An 18,171-nucleotide genomic window follows, 5' to 3' on the forward strand; every position below is an offset into this window, starting at 1 on the left:
GGCTCTGAAGAGAGCAGCACATCTCCCAGAATAGCACTCGAGCTCTGCTAAGGGACAGACTGCCTCCTCAAGTGGGTCCCTGATCCCCGTGCCTCCTGACAGGGAGACACCTCCAAGCAGGGGTCGAAAGACATCTCATATAGGAGAGCTCCGGCTGGCATCTGGCAGGGGCCCCTCTGGGACGAAGCTTCCAGACGAAGGATCAGGCAGCAATATTTGCTGCTCTGAAACCTCCACTGGTGATACCCAGGCAAACAGGGTCTGGAATGGACCTCCAGCAAACTCTAGCAGAGGGGCCTGACTGTTAGAAGGAAAACTAACAAACAGAAAGGAATAGCATCAACATCAACAAAAAGGACGTCCACACAAAAACCCCATCCAAAGGTCACTAACATCAAAGACCAAAGGTAGATAAATCCATGAAGATAAGGAAAAACCAGCATAAAAAGGCTGATAATTCCAAAAACCTTGAAAGGATCACAACTCCTCTCCAGCAAGGGAACAAAACTGGACGGAGAATTAGTTTGACAAATTGACACAAGCATTTTTTAACACAATGCAAGGAAGCTAAGAACCTTGAAAAAAGATTAGAGGAACTCCTAACTAGAATGACATAAATGACCTGATGAAGCTGAAAAACACATCACGAGAACTTCGTGACGCATACAGAAGTATCAACAGCTGAATCGATCAAGCAGAAGAAAGGATATCAGAGACTAAAGATCAACTTAATGACATAAAGCGTGAAGACAAGGTTAGACAAAAAAGAATGAAAAGGAAAAGGCAAAGCCTCCAAGAAATTTAGGACTATGTGAAAAGACCAAACCTACGTTTAATTGGTGTATAGTGTGCCTGAAAGTGACAGGCAGAATGGAACCAAACTGGAAAACACTCTTCAGGATATCATCCAGGAGAACGTCCCCAACCTACAAAGACAGGCCAACATTCAAATTCAGGAAATACAGAGAATGTCACAAAGATACTCCTCGGGAAGAGCAACCCCAAGACACATAATTGTCAGATTCACCAAAGATGAAATGAAGGAAAAAATGTTAAGGGCAGCCAGAGAGAAAGGTCGGGTTACCCACAAAGGGAAGCCCATCAGACTAACAGCAGATCTCTCTGCAGAAACCCTACAAGCCAGAAGAGAGTGGGGGCCAATATTCGACATTCTTAAAGAAATTTCAACCCAGAATTTCATATCCAGCCAAACTAAGCTTCATAAGCGAAGGAGAAAAAAAATTCTTTGCAGATAGGCAAAGGCTGAGAGATTCTGTCACCTCGAGGCCTGCCTTACAAGAGCTCCTGAAGGAAGTATTAAATATGGAAAGGAAAACCCGGTACCAGCCACTGCAAAAAAATACCAAATTGTAAAGACCATCAACACAATGAAGAAACGCCATCAACTAATAGGCAAAATAACCAGCTAGCATCATAATGATAGGATCAAATTCACACATAAAAATATTAACTTTAAATGTAAATGGGCTAAATGCCCCAATTAAAAGACACAGACTGGCAAACTGGATAAAGAGTCAAGACCCATCAGTGTGCTGTGTTCAGGAGACCCATCTCACGTGCAAAAACACACATAGGCTCAAAATAAATGGAGGGAGGAATATTTACCAAGCAAATGGAAAGAAAAAAAAAAAAAAGCAGGGGTTGCAATCCTAGTCTCTGATAAAACAGATTTTAAACCAACAAAGATCAAAAAAGACAAAGAAGGGCATTATAATGGTAAAGGGATCAATGCAACAAGAGCTAAGTATCCTAAATATATATGCACCCAATACAGGAGCACCCAGATTCATAAAGCAAGTTCTTAGAGACCTACAAACAGACTTAGACTCCCACACAATAATAGTGGGAGACTTTAACACCCCACTGTCATATGAGACAGATCAATGAGACAGAAAATTAACAAGGATATTCAGGACTTGAACTCAGCTCTGGACCAAGTGGACCTAATAGACATCTACAGAACTCTCCACCCCAAATCAACAGAATATACATCCTTCTCAGAACCACATCACATTTATTTTAAAATTGACCACATAATTGGAAGTAAAACACTCCTCAGCAAATGCAAAAGAACAGAAATTATAACAAACTGTCTCTCAGATCACAGTGCAATTAAAAATAGAACTCAGGATTAAGAAACTCACTCAAAACTGCACAACTACATGGAAACTGAACAACCTGCTCCTGAATGACTACTGGGTAAATAATGAAATGAAGGCAGAAATAAGTAAGCTATTTGAAACCAATGAGAACAAAGACACAACGTACCAGAATCTCCGGGACACAGCTAAAGCAGTGTTTAGAGGGAAATTTACAGCACTAAAATGCCCACAGGAGAAAGCGGGAAAGATCTAAAATAGACACCCTAACATCACAATTAAAAGAACTAGAGAAGCAAGAGCAAACACATTCAAAAGCTAGCAGAAGACAAGAAATAACTAAGAGCAGAGCAGAACTGAAGGAGATAGACACAAGAAAAACTCTTCAAAAAAATCAGTGAATCCAGGAGCTGGTTTTGGGAAAAGATTAACAAAACAGACCACTAGCCAGACAAAGAAGAAAAGAGAGAAGAATCAAATAGACATAATAAAAAATGATAAAGGATATCACCACTGATCCCACAGAAATACAAGCTACCTTCAGAGAATACTATCAACACCCCTACACAAATAAACTAGAAAATCTAGAAGAAATGGACAAATTGCTGGACACATACACCCTCTCAAGACTAAACCAGGAAGAAGTTGAATCCCTGAATAGACCAATAACAAGTTCTGAAATTGAGGCAGTAATTAGTAGCCTACCAACCAAAAAAAGTCCAGGACCAGACAGATTCACAGCTGAATTCTACCAGAGGTACAAAGAGAAGCTGGTACCATTCCTTCTGAAACTATTCCAAACAACAGAAAAAAAGGGACTCCTCCCTAACTCATTTTATGAGGCCAGCATCATCCTGATACCAAAACCTGGCAGAGACACAATAAAAAAGGAAAATTTCAGGCCAATTCCCTGATGAACATTAATGCAAAAATCCTCACTGAAGTACTGGCAAGCCAAATCCAGCAACACATCAAAAAGTTTATCCACCACAATCAAGTCAGCTTCATCCCTGGGATGCAAGGCTAGTTTGACATACACAAATCAATAAACGTAATCCATCACATAAACAGAACCAATGACAAAAAGCACATGATTATCTCAAAAGATGCAGAAAAGGCCTGCAACAAAATTCAACAGCCCTTCGTGCTAAAAACTCTCAACAAACTAGGTATTGATGGGACGTATCTCAAAATAGTAAGAGCTATTTATGACAAACACACAGCCAGTATCATACTGAATGGGCAAAAGCTGGAAGCATTCCCTTTGAAAACTGGTACAAGTCAAAGATGCCCTCTCTCATCACTCCTATTCAACACAGCGTTGGAATTTCTGGCCAGGGCAATCAGGCAAGAGAAAGAAATAAAGGATATTCAAATAGGAAGAGAGGAAGTCAAATTGTCCCTGTTTGCAGATGACATGATTGTGTATTTAGAAAACCCCATCGTCTCAGCCCAAAATCTCCTTAAGCTGATAAGCAACTTCAGCAAAGTCTCAAGATACAAAATCAATGTGCAAAAATCACAGGCATTCCTATACACCAACAACAAATAAACAGAGACCCAAATCGTGAGTGAACTCCCATTCACAACTGCTACAAAGAGAATAAAATACCTAAGAATCCAACTTACAAGGGATGTGAAGGACCTCTTCAAGGAGAACTACAAACCATTGCTCAAGGAAATAAGAGAGGACACAAACAGATGAAAACATATTCCATGCTCACTCATAGGAAGAGTAAATATTGTGAAAATGGCCATACTGCCCAAAGTAATTTATAGATTCAATGCCATCCCCATTAAGCTACCACTGACTTTCTTCACAGAATTAGAAAAAACTACTTTAATGGAACCAAAATAAGTCCATATTGCCAAGACAATCCTAAGCAAAAAGAACAAAGCTGGAGGCATTGCACTACCTGACTTCTAACTACATACTACAAGGCTACAGTAACCAAAACGGCATGGTACTGGTACCAAAACAGATATATAGGCTAATGGAACAGAACAGAGGGCTCAAAAATAACTCCACCCATCTACAACCATCTGATCTTGGACAAACCTGACAAAAACAAGCAATGGGAAAAGGATCCCCTATTTAATAAATTTTGTTGAGAAAATTGGCTAGCCATATGCAGAAAACTAAATTGGGACCCCTTCCTTAAACCTTATACAAAAATTAACTCAAGATGCATTAAATACTTAAACATAAGACCTAAAACCATAAAAACCCTAGAAGAAAACCTAGGCAATACCATTCAGGACATGGGCATGGGCAAGGACTTCATGACTAAAATACCAAAAGCAATGGCAGCAAAAGCCAAAATTGACAAATTAGATCTAATTAAACTAAAGAACTTCTGCACAGCAAAAGAAACTATCATCAGAGTGAACGGGCAATCTACAGAATGGGAGTAAATTTTTGCAATCTATCCACCTAAGGGCTAATACCCAGAATCTACAAGGAACTTAAACAAATTTACGAGAAAAAAACAACCCCATCAAAAAGTGGGCAAAGGATATGAACAGACACTTCTCAAAAGAACACATTTATGCAGCCAACAAACATATGAAAAAAAGCTCATCATCACTGGTCATTAGAGAAATGCAAATCAAAACCACAATGAGATACCATCTCACGCCAGTTAGAATGGCGATCATTAAAAAGTCAGGAAACAATAGGTGCTGAAGAGGATGTGGAGAAACAGGAATGCTTTTACACTGTTGGTAGGAGTGTAAATTGCTTCAATCATTGTGGAAGACAGTGTGGAGATTCCTCAAGGATCTAGAACCAGAAACACCATTTGACCCAGCAATCCCATTACTGGGTATATACCCAAAGGATTAGAAATCATTCTACTATAAAGACACATGTATGTTTATTGCAGCACTATTCACAATAGCAAAGACTTGGAACCAACCCAAATGCCCATCAATGACAGACTGGATAAAGAAAATGTGGCACATACACACCATGGAATACTATGCAGCTATAAAAACGGATAAGTTCATGTCCTCTGCAGGGACATGGATGAAGCTGGAAACCATCATTCTCAGCAAACTAATACAGGAAGAGAAAACCAAACACCGCATGTTCTCACTCATAAGTGGGAGCTGAACAATGAGAACACATGGACACAGGGCGGGGAACATCACACACCAGGGCCTGTCAGGAGGTTGAGGGGCTGGGGAGGGATACCATTAAGAGAAATACCTAATGTAGATGACAGGTTGATGTGTGCAACAAACCACCATGGCACGTGTATACCTGTGTAACAAACTTGCACATTCTGCACATGTATCCCAGAACTTAAAGTATAATAATAATAATATAATAATAATAATAAACTTCCAGATACGCATGTACCGTAAAGACATCACCCATAGGCAAAGAAGAAAGGAAAAAGTATGATGGTTTATAAATGTGAATCAAGATGGACAGTACTTGATGAAGACAATAAAAGTTTTCAAATTGTTGAAATGTATTTCTGGTTTTTTTTTTTTTACCTGAGTTCGCTGTCTGAAAATATTAAAACCACCCACCAGGATGGGCAGCGACAACAGTCCTAGCACCTGCTCCCTCTTTTTCCTTCTAGTCCTCAAATAATGACTCCATTTTTCCAGTCCTGGCTTTAAGGAGGGGAAAATCCAAAACCTGCTTCCTGGACCCTATCTTACCTTTATGGCTACTGTTTTGCTCCAGAGGGCTTTGGCACAAAGAGTGAGAGACATTCAATTCACTACTCAGGGAAGAACAAGACAGTGTCATACTAAAGAAGACATATAAGGTGGCTTCCGTGCAGCTCCAAAAAATGCATGCCTTGAAAAACGGGACTGATTCTTCAGATTTATGGTAATTTCAACTTTTTTCACAAATGTACTACTTTTTTTTTTATCCCAGGTAATCTACAAACCTATTAGACAATTGACAGCTGACTATATTTTTTGCTCAATACCAAAATCCTTTATCTTGCTCCAGATGTAAGTCCTTGACTTTCTTATGATTCTGCCTAGTGTCTGTACCTAAATTCATTTCATTACTAGCTCTTAGAGAAATACTGTTTAGCATAAGAAATAAAAAAGGTAAATGTTGTATAACATATTTCCCAAAAACTCAAGATGTTAACAAGTATTCTGTGCATACACGCACAGCATTTACTAATGTAGCAAAAGCAACTGGCATGAAAAATTAGAAAGAAATCCACATTTTCCATTTCTTGAGGAATGTCTTTTACCCAGTCCCTAAGGAATCAACACAAACCACGATTTCACCTTCTCCACGTACGCAGACTAAAAACAACAGAAGCTGTTAGATCCCCAAGTATTTCCAGGAGAAAATAAAGAAATTAAATAAAGACCTTCAGAAATTCCTATGCAGAGGGGACTAAAGCAATGTCGTATGAGCAGAGAGATGCAGACGCTGGAACAGAAGGCAGTGTCCAGTGAAGGATCCATACGTGCTTGATCCTGTCCGTTTCCTACCAGGTGGGAGCGGATGCTTCAGAAGCAGGAAGAGGTGAGGGGTGGGATAAAGTACCAAGGGAAGCCAGCCATGGGGCCATGCAAACATCCGAGATACTGAAAAGGAACGGGTTCACAATGGCATCAGTTTAGGACCACTGCCACTGCCCTTCTTCTCACACCTATAAATTGCTCAAGAGTTTGCTTGCTAAGTACTATTTTACGAACTCAAATAGCCATGGTACGAAGATACACCACTATCCACAAGGGCTCACAGTCTGAGTCACCAAGATAACATGGCTCAGATTCAAAGTACAGCAGGCAGCAAAGAGTATTACCTCAGGACTAAAGGTTGCTCATTTTGGTGAATTTCTATCCTTTAGGAGAAGGATATATTCAAAAACTTCATGGAAAATGTATAAGAATATGGAGCTCACCAAGCACAATTCATGAGAGCAGAAGGAAGCAAAAGCATCAAAACACTTGAGCAGTGTCTGAAAAAAGATAGCAAAGAGGGAGGAGCCACTGGGTGACAGGCTGGGGCCACGCATCCTAATTTATTAAAAACAAACAGAAAACCATCTCCCTTCACTTAGAATGGCTACTACCAGGAAAAAAACAAGCGCTGACGAGGACACAGAGAAGCCAGACCTCTTGAGCACTGCTGGTGGGAATGTAAAATGGTGCAGTGACTACGAAAAACAGTATGGTGGTTCCTAAAAAAACTAGACATAGAATTACCATTGATCCAGCAATCCCACTTCTAGGTATATATCCAAAAGAATTAAAAGCAGGGTTTCAAAGAGATATTTGTACACCCAGCTTCATAGCAGCGCAATACGCAAAAGTGAGAACAACTCAAATATCCATCAGTGGAGAAAAGGATACACGAAGTGTGGTGTATGCACACACTGGAATATCATTCAGCCTTAAAGAGGAATGTAATTCTGATACACACAGGAATAAATCTTGAAAACACTATGCTAAGTGAAATCAGACAGACGCGGAAGGACAGATAGTCTATGAATCCACACAGAGGAGGTACCTACAACAGTCAAATTCACAGAGTCCAATTAATTCAAGAGGGGAGACGGTAAGGGAATGTTACTGCTTAATGGGTCGAGTTTCTGTTTGGGATAACGGGAAAGTTCTGGAGGTGGAGGGCGGCAATGGTTAAACAATGTTAATGTAATCAATGCCACTGAATTACACATAAAAGTGGTTAAGACGGTTACAATCTTATTTATATTTACCACAATTAAAAAACCAACAACACACAAACGACAAACCTAGAGTGGCTCCGGTCATGGCTGGCCCCGCAGGGGTGGGGCCTGGAGAACATGCTGCACCCCTGCCCTGCCCTCCTCTCAGGGCCCCTCACAACAGTGCTGCACACCCTCCTAGTCTTCCACCCAGAAGCCCTAAGCCCTCCATTTCCTCTTTGTTAAGAGTTCTGTCCAGGAATCTCAGGGCCATGTCTTAGGGAGACTGGGATATCCCCCAGTGCTGGGGGTGAATCTGGATTCTCACAGACCAGGTAATTTCAAATGTTTTGTTCTCAGGGCCCATTTACACCCTTCAGCATTACTGAAGACCCCAAAGAGTTTTATATATAAAATATATATTTACACATATATAAATATATAGAATATATATTTAAATATATAAATATATAAACATATATATTTAAATATATATTTATAAAAATATATAAAATATAAAATATATACATTTAAATATATAAAATATAAAATGTATACATTTAAATATATAAAATATAAAATATAAAATGTATACATTTAAATATATAACTATATAGAACATATGCCTTTAAACATATAACTATAGAATATATACATTTAAATATATAAATATATAGAATATATATTTAAATATATAAAATATATATTTACACATATATAAAATATATATTTACACACATATAAATACATATACACACACACACCTGACAGAGTATGTATATATACTCTTCAGATGACTTTGTGAAGAATTAAGGATATATATATCAATATTTACCACCGGAAACGGAAACTGAGAAAAATTAAAAAGACAAAATATACAAACACACATTCCATTAGCTGTCAGAGCGAAGTCATCATCATCCATCATGTAACCTCTCGACAAGGTCACCGCACACTAGTGAGAGAATGCGAGTGGAAAAGGCAGATAGCAGCTTAGCATTATTTAAAAACAGTTTTACCTTGTGAACCTCCTGAAAGGGTCTCAGGGATCCCGGGCCCTCAGCCACATTTCAGGAATGGCCAGTACGGACCGGTCACGGCGTTTACTTTTGCTCTCCTATCAAACTGCGGGAACGGGCATGTGACGGAACTACAGGGCATGATCACCAAACTTCAATGAAAGGCTTCTCAGTTTTCCTGTTTTAAATGAGTTCACTTTTTTCCATATCTGACGCAGTCGTCTTTGGGTGACACTCAGAATGGTAAAAGTCACCTTGAGACCCAGGGATAAGGAAGCCTGAGAGGCCTGGCCAACGTACTGCAAACAGCAAGGAAGAATCACAGCCTCGCGTCCTGCCAGTGTGGTCGAGGCAAGGAAGCAGTCGACTGTGAACTGCTCTTGTTGCTGAATCCACCATTCTTGGCTTTCCTGTGACTTGCAATTAAACACGTCCTAGCTGACACATCTCAGGACCTAGTCTGCTGAGCATATTTTGAAACCCACGAACCCACACAGTGCCTGGCACATGGTAGGAGCGTGATAAATACACACTGAACAAATGTATGGAAAATAAATCCATAAAAAAAACCACCAAGGTTGTTGCAGAAGAAAAATAAAATAAAACAGATAAAATTCAGATTGATTTTATGTTGACAGAAACCCTTGTAGCTCCAAGATTGTTAACATTTAAAATAAAGCTCATTTTAAGCCACACAAAAGTAGCTATATGTGGTACCTGTCGGGGGCACAAGAGTCTAAGAATGCTTTCCTTTGGTCTAAAACATCTCTAAGCCCGGAGAGCTAGGTCTACTCACATCAAATATGGACCACATAACCTTCTCAAAGTGGGGGCGCCCTGATAAACAGCACTTTTTTCCCATTTCCCCTCAGCATGAGGTCCTTTCTCTCATGAAATAAGCACCAAACAGGAGATGTACGGAGAGAATGCTACAAAACACACTAGTTATGGAAAAAAAGACAAATCAAATACTTGGCTTCCAATCAATGTCATCAACTAGGGGCACCACGACCTTGTCAGAAAATATTTAAAACCCCCTAAAATATAATCAAATATAAACTTAAGAAATTTATGTTCAATTCCACTTCAGTTGACAAGATTCTTCCTCCTCCTTGATGAAAGCCTGATAACTATTTTTAATCTACTGAAATGTAATGCTTCTTTGCTTCACTTCACAGGGTAAGATTGGTCAATTTACCACTGTGTTTGCGGCTTTTTTTTTTTTTTCTGAAAGTCACAATAAAATACTCTTGTCCCCATCAAGTGCTTATGAGAGAAACAAATGGTATTTTTGCTCCTAAAACCAATGAGGTTTTAAGAAAACGTCCACTAGGAGGAGCTGGCTATTTCTCTGTTGAGTCAGTGGCATTCCACCTCTGAGATAGTCTAATCAAAAACATAGACCTGAAATTTGCAGATAATTTCAAACAAACCTCAATTGTAAACAAAACCTGGGTCTAAGGAATTGGAGGAGGCAACTTCAATCCAGGTGCAGAGTATGTATATATACTCTTCAGATGACTTTGCAAAGAATTAAGGAAATTGAATCTAGCAGATAACTCTGGGGATTTACTAAGCTCAATTCTCCCACCCAAGTCCCCAGCAATGTGGGGAGAGGAGCTATTCTCTGGACTTGGCTTCAAAGTAAAAGCATCCCTTCACCACAACGCTTGCCTTCGAGGCTAAGACAGAAATCCTTGACCTTGTTCTCCATCAGAGCACCAAAGAGCCATCATTCGGATTGAAAAACTACCAGCCTTCCCCCATGCATTCTGTTACAATGATTACTTCCTTTCCTTGCATTTCTTGTCCTCACTTCACCTACCTGAGAGTAAGACTGTTGGGTTTTGGTCAGACCAGTTGGAAAGTGAGCTGAGGAACACATGAGTTATTAAAATATTAGGAAGTCTTGCCTTGTGACTTGGCTCCAAGTTATTTCTGCCTCTCTCTCCCCTTGATTCCACAGGTAGTTTATTACTACCTAAACAAAAACAAGGAACCCATACATTTATTAGGAGTCTATGACAAGAGCTCTGAAAATCACTGCAAATAAAAAGATGACAGTGTTCCCTGCTCTCAAGCAACTTACGGCTAATGAGGAAACTGCAGGCCATAAAGAGATAACCCTTCACACCCTGTGGGAAGGGCCGGGAGAGAAGGAAACACCGGGGGCTGCAGGGAGCATGAGGAAGGGGCGCCAGCCCGGCACAGAGGTGTCAGAGGCCCCGGAGAGAAGCGACGCTGTGCTAAGCAGGTCAGGAAGCATGAGCAGGAGTGAGCTAAAGACATCAAAATCCAATGCAGGGTGCTTGCTGCAACGAACAGCAAGAGTTAAGTTACCATTTGACCCATGGTTCTCAAATGTAAAAACTGTTGAGAGCTCCCAGTATTATCTAAAGTCATTTTTCTTGTTAAATATTAACAAACATAAAACAGTAAAGCCTTTATGCTTGTAACTCTTAATCACAAAATAAAAAATGTACAAATTAAATACCAACAAATCTACAAAATGAGTAAATTTAAATTGACAAAATTAACTCAGCGTGATCAATGATGTGGTCATTGAAACTCACTTTGGACTAATCATGTGGGCTTGGTACTGACAGGCAGGTTCTGTTGACTGGCCAGTACCAACACATGCTGGGAGACAGAGTAATTCACCCATCACCTTCCTCTTCAGAACCGCTGCGCAACGGCACTGTCCGACTCAGCTCAATCACTTGTCTACATGTTCACCTCTGCTCTTTATAACCGCTCCCTATATTCAAAGTAGTGCTCCTTGGCACCAACACAAACACAACTCCAGGCACTGACATTTTAAGATATTACTTAGTTAGAACTGCAGGCATTTAGGTGTGTGGAAACATGAATTTTTTTTAAATTACCATCAAAATGAAAAATAGAAGGTGAAACCTTTGTAGAGAACCACAGCATCCTAATAAATCCCACCTGCCTAATCCCACTCATCTTTTGGGGCCTGCAAGCCTCAGATGGAGTTTAAATAACTGTATGCTATGGGTCACTGAGCTCACACAGGAAGCGTTCTTGTGGTTAGCTTTCAGTACTAGGTAAAACCAAATATCTTCTTTCCTTTAAACTCTTTGCCCACGTGACGTCCAGTTAAGATGGCACGGTAAATTCGCTCTTTGATGGATTCTCTTTACTCCAAACATACAGCAATGAGAGGGGAAACATAAAAAGAAAAAAGGAAAAGGATGCAGGCAAGCACACACACAAAATAAACAAACATTTCTATGAAATCGATACAGGACAGAAACACAAGGAGGCAAGGCCCTGAGGACAAAACCTTGAGCAGCCACAGCCCCTCCTACGCTAGGATCCAAAAACTGGCAAAGAAACTGTAGGTTTGGGTCTCAGAAGGGCTGGGGGCTACACAGAGGCACAAAGGACAGAGTGAGAAACCAGCACCTCTGCTGGAAGGTGGGATGAAGGTGCTGACTGGAGGCCCCTCCATCCCGGAAGGAAGGCTCGCGGCGTCCTCGCCTCCCACGCAGTGGCGGTCTAGGGAGGACAGAGGACACCTGCCAGGCGGGACCAGGCCTTCTGTGAAACAGCCGGTGAATGCCCAGGGAACTCGGCCCCCACTGTGAACGCTGGGTCTGCACCAGGCTCCAGGGAACTCGGCCCCCACTGTGAACGCTGGGTCTGCACCAGGCTCCAGGGAACTCGGCCCCCACTGTGAACGCTGGGTCTGCACCAGGCTCCAGGGAACTCGGCCCCCACTGTGAACGCTGGGTCTGCACCAGGCTCCAGGGAAGCCAGACAGAGACAAGCGGAATGAGGCTACACAGGGGAGAGTGTGCGGAGAGGGAGAAAGAGGTGAAAAATGACTGAAGGAGTGAAAAGTTTTTAAAACCTCATTCAAAACATGTCATTTAACCAAAGTTCTAAAGTACATAAAGAAATAAATGCAACTAACAATAGCAGACATTAGATCACAAATTCACTTCAGATGAAGTTAATCAGTCCAACAAATAGGTATATTTAGATGCTAAAAAATCCTAACAAAGGATACTTAAGATACTAAAATAATCCCAACAAAATATATTTAAGGTGATTTTTAAAACCCACAAAAGGCCAGGCGCGGTGGCTCAAGCCTGTAATCCCAGCACTTTGGGAGGCCGAGACAGGCGGATCACGAGGTCAGGAGATCGAGACCATCCTGGCTAACACCGTGAAACCCCGTCTCTACTAAAAATACAAAAACTAGCTGGGCGAGGTGGCGGGCGCCTGTAGTCCCAGCTACTCGGGAGGCTGAGGCAGGAGAATGGCGTAAACCCGGGAGGGGGAGCTTGCAGTGAGCTGAGATCTGGCCACTGCACTCCAGTCCGGGCAACAGAGCGAGACTCCGTCTCAAAAAAAAAAAAAAAAAAAACCCACAAAAATAAGTGTATTTGGGGTGCTTTTAAAAAAAAGCTAATTAAAAAATAAGAAAGTGTCAATTGAAAAGGCAGAATTAAAAGAATCATCTGCAAAGTATGTAAATCAGGACTACGGTCATTAAAACCTAAAAACTCAGTGCAGAATATATTAAGACAGTAGACTGGAGAGGAAGTGCTCTGTCTTGACGAAACACTGCACATCCCTGGATCTGCAGCACCACAGCTCAGGAGCCCAGCTGCCGGCCCCACAGCCCAGCCCCGCTCAGGCCTGGCCGGTGGCCTTTTGATCGCACAGGTGACTGAATGGGTCAGATCCGCACATCCAGGCTGAGTCCCACCAGCATTTTGCCTCTCCCCTACCAGTTGGTGGATATAGGTGAAGCGACTTTCGTCTTATACAACCCCTGCAGAAACTTGCTGAAAAAGCAGACCCTGAAATGCTTCTGGCAACAGATTTGTCCTCCTTGCAATAGATCACCACTCTGGATTTAAATTTATCTTCTTTGCCCACCACACTTCTCCAGCATCACCAAATGTGGAGTTGACTGGATTCCTTCTTCACCATCATGGTATCACAACCAACTTCTCACCAAGGAGTAAAGCAATGGGCTCCTGCCAAAAGGGTCTGTTGTCAGCTAAGGTACTACTAGCTGCTGCATGAACTCGATGGCTTTGTTGTCAGCTAAGTCACTACTAGCTGCTGCATGAACTCGATGGCTTTCACCTGTATTCCTTCATCACTTCCAAATTTCTCTACTACATATTTATTTCATTCTACTGCATCTTCTCTGAAGCTTAAACAGGAAACAAACATTAACATGAAGGAAAACATAAACAAGAACCATACCCTGCATTATGTGGAAAGGAACTTTGATTTGAGGAATCACAGATGAATAAAAATTTTAAAAATCTTGGAAAACTGGTAACAATACACATCAAAATTGTTTGGATAAAGAGTCACATTTTTTTCTTTAAAAGGTTAGAAAACCTCTCACTTAGGTTCCCCTGGAAAGCAGAGCTCAGACAGGCTAGAGAAGGTAAAGACCCTAATTCAGCCCCTCATTTCCAAAGACAGAAAGCCTCTCACCAGACCAGCCATGTGATGCCCTCCAGGTGGTGTGCCTGGCAGCTATGCAAGGGGACCAACAGGACACAGGTCCTGGAACCAGCTGCTGTGCTCTCAGAACCTCTCCAAAGCCGATGCTATGCTATGGCACAAGAGCACCACCTACAGAATTCCAAGGGACAACTTAGTCCATTTATTGAAAAATATGACTGTGGAGGGATGAACTCCACATCATTTCAATCTAGTTGTGTCTCTTTCTCTTTTAAAACTAGAACCCTTGCCAAGACTCCTGAAAAAGCAGCAATACGCCTTCTTATTCTCCCATTTTCACTTTAATTACCACAGTAAAATGAATCTCTCTCTTCCTATCAAGCTTTGGCTATCTTAATGCATACTGCTATTTCTAGATCCCTCTTCCCCTACCTGTTTCCCAAAGGGCAGAGAAAACCTCTAAGGGAGTAGCAGTCCTACAGGGTCTGGGAGGGATGTATGTCAAGTCAATCATTCGGTCAGATTTTAAACCTATGAAGCACAGTGCTGAGACAGGGGAGCCGTTTTCACAAACTCACTGAAAGATGATGACAGCAGTCCCTTTCTCCTTGCGGAGCTGAAGATGAGCATACAGGTTCTAAACCAGCACAGCTGGAGATCAGACGATCTGTTCATAAAATAGAATACAGAAGAAAATACGTAGGTGTAAGGAAAGACGATTTACGGGATAAGTAACACTGGGGAGAGCTGATTGCTTCTGCTGTGCTGTGTACTAAATATATCAAATATAACTGAAGGCAAAGAGCGGGGTCTTTCTGGAGCCCTTCATGCCTTACATGAAGCCCCTAGGTACTGCCAAGTACAGTTCAGGTGACACAGACTCACTTGAACAATTCACATGCATTCCAGCCTGGTTATCATGTAGCTTTGCTATGTCTTACGGGTCTGAGAGAGACGCTCTGGGAACCATTATATGTCACCCTCTCCCATGCCTTAGTCATGATTAAAAAGCTGCAGCTTTTGTTTCTGCCAGCGTCTGCACCAGTACTAGTCCTGTCATCCAGTACCAGTCAGGGACCCGTCGCAGCGAGCGCACTGCAGGCCAACATGACGGGGGAGCCTGGACAAAGCGCACTCCTGGACACTCGGCAAGCACTCCAGAGATCAGCCACCTGAGAACTGTGGGAGTGCATGTTGATTACTTTGGAAATCATAAAAACTTCAAAACAGCAAATGTGTCTATACTGTTTCAATTATTTCACAGAAAAAAAAAAGATACTTCAGAAAAATTCCAATCATGATTCTCTAGTGCATAAACTGCTGAGCTAAATGTGCAGTTCGTACTCTGCCAATGCCGCACGGCAAGGCAAGGAGCAGCCGGCAGAGGATAAATCCAACTGAGCACAAAAACCTCCAGAAAGGGACCTGCTGAAAAAGAATGAGGTGATACACGGACAAATTCTAAGATGAAGGGCAACCTAGGTGTCTAACACAGGTAAAGTAGAAAAAACCCAAGCTGGGGATTCAGAGGCCCATAGGATTTTTAAAAAACATAATATTGAGATTTAGTTGACTAATATAAAATGCCACAATGTTAGAATACACTAACAGGGGTCTAGCAAATATTTCATAATCCTGCTCGATTTGGCCCAATTGTGGACTTCACCAGAACGTTAGGTGTAGTGGAGAGGAGCAGTTACCTCTCCAGCATGCATTCTCCACCCTCCCCCTTCTCAATGAGACTGGAAACTTGCCAGTCGGCATATTTGAGTGGGATAAGAATGGGCTCTCATTAGGTTAAAGCAGGGCTCATAACCAGGGACAGTCTTATCCCAGAGGGGACCCTTGACAATGTCTGAAGACACTTTTGGTTGTCACAGCTGGGAGGAGGATGTCACTGGCACCCAGTGGGCAAAGGCCAGGAACACCACTCAACACTTACCGTGCACAGGACAGCCCCCCACAGCAAAGAACTAGCAGCCCAAATGTCACCACCTCATTCCCACACTAGCACATGGGACCTGTGGATATTACTCTACATGGCAAAGGAATGACTATTACCGTGTACAACAACTACTACTACAAAGCGGTCACGTTCAGGATCCTGAGAGAAGGAGCTTGTCCTGGAATATCAGGCTAGGGTAGGCCACATGCATCCTTATGAGAGAGGCAGCAGGAGTTGGAGACAGACACAGAGGAGGCAGCAACGTGAAGACAGAAGCAAAGATTGGAGGGATGCAACCACAAGCCCAGGAATGCCATGCTGGCCGCCAGAAGTGAGAGCAAGCAAGTGTCCCTAGAAGGAATGTGGCCCTGCCAGGTTTCACACTTCTGGCCTCCAGAATTGCAACAAGATATGATTCTGTTCTCCTGATCCAACAAGTTTGTAGTAATTTGCTACAGCAGCTTCTGGAAACTAATATAGCATCCTGCAAGGAGGTGTAGGAATTGCAAATTACAAAAAGGGAAGCAAACTTAACATCTTGCTTTTTTTTTTTTTTTTTGACCCAAAGATCCCCTTCTACTGATATACCAAAGGTTTCCACACTAGGAGTTTCTTCTACTGTCAAAATCCCCAAGGAAAAATATTATTAAGCACTTTGGCTGCTGAATGCACACCTTAAAATTTCATCACCTGACTCACCAACCACCTTCCAAAGAATGGCTCCTTCCCTCTTCCATCAATCCCATCAAGCCTCCTCCTTTTTTTTTTTTTTTGAGATGGGGTCTCGCTCTGTCCCCCAGGCTGCAGTGCAGTGGCGCCATCCTGGTTTGCGCTCAACCTCCCGGGTTCCCGCCATTCTCTTGCTTCAGTTTCCCGAGTAGCTGGGACCACAGGCCCCACCACCACACCTGGCTAAAATTTTTTGTATTTTTAGTAGAGACGGGGTTTCACCGTGTTAGCCAGGATGGTCTCGATCTCCTGACCTTGTGATCTGCCCGCCTTGGCCTCCCAAAGTGCTGGGATTACAGGCACGAGCCACCGTGCCCGGCCCACCTCCTCTTTTTTATTGAGGCAACAAAGCAACATTTTAACCCATTTTATGTACCAACTACATTTATTTAATTTTGGATTATTTACTAATAAAAAGTTTTCATTGCTCAATGATATATTTTTCTATTTATAGAAAGTATTTGGACATCTTAGGTTGGGATGGAACACAACATAACTTTTACCACTAAAATTAACAGAAGTTAGCCAGCTGCGGTGGCTCACACCTATAATCCCAGCACTTTGGGAGGCCAAGCAGGTCTGCTTGGTTCAAGGGCTTTTCTGTAGACTAGTGGCCTCTGCTGCCTCTTGAGGCCAGGAACTTGAGACCAGCCTGGCCAACATAGTGAAACCCTGTCACTACTAAAAATAGAAAAAATTAGTTGGGCGTGCTGTCGCATGCCTGTAATCCCAGCTACTCGGGAGGCTGCAGCAAGAATTGCTTGAACCCGAGAGGTTGCAGTGAGCTGGGAGATCGTGCCACTGCCCTCCAGCCTGGGTAACAGAGTAAGACTCTGTCTCAAAAAACAAAAACAACAAAAAAATTAACAGAAGTAATTTTTCATTTTCTAGCTTTTCACTTACTGGCAGGATTCTTAGAATTAACATCATTAAGTGAGGGACAGGCATATTCCTTTCATCTATAGTAAATGCCTGGGAAGTAGCTTGGTTTCTTCACCCTCTTTACTCACACCTTGCTTTGCAGGAGTTATCAGCTAGAAATCGGTGATCAGCATAACCCTTTACTGCCCAGCAAAGGTGTGGGGGTAGGGGTACAGAGAGATGAAGAACCTTACAGAGACCATCCATTCAGTTAAAACTCCAACAAGAACAGAATCCGCATCCCCTGGCACCTAGACTAATATTCTACCTGAGGTTATATGAAGGAATTAAGGACAAATGTGATCAATAAAGCAGCA

At 42.0% G+C, this 18,171-nt stretch overlaps 1 protein-coding gene across 8 annotated transcripts in view; it reads right to left on the minus strand.

The window, feature by feature from the left end:
- Nucleotides 1-18,171, minus strand: part of FANCC (FA complementation group C) — a 216,873-nt gene that overhangs the window by 156,834 nt on the left and 41,868 nt on the right. Inside the window, exon 1 of one of the 8 annotated variants that reach the window (XM_033236619.1) lies at nucleotides 14,838-14,921. The exons of 6 other annotated variants lie outside the window; for them this stretch is intronic. The gene's annotated coding sequence lies outside the window, so the exon portion shown is untranslated. Of the gene's footprint in view, nucleotides 1-10,624; nucleotides 10,756-14,837; nucleotides 14,922-18,171 lie in introns of those variants that run through there. One more of the 8 variants, XM_033236620.1, reaches the window with a different exon arrangement.

This window comes from Trachypithecus francoisi, unplaced genomic scaffold (genome assembly GCF_009764315.1).
Source record: "Trachypithecus francoisi isolate TF-2019V2 unplaced genomic scaffold, Tfra_2.0 Lachesis_group16, whole genome shotgun sequence".
In the NCBI taxonomy this organism is placed as follows: domain Eukaryota; kingdom Metazoa; phylum Chordata; class Mammalia; order Primates; family Cercopithecidae; genus Trachypithecus; species Trachypithecus francoisi.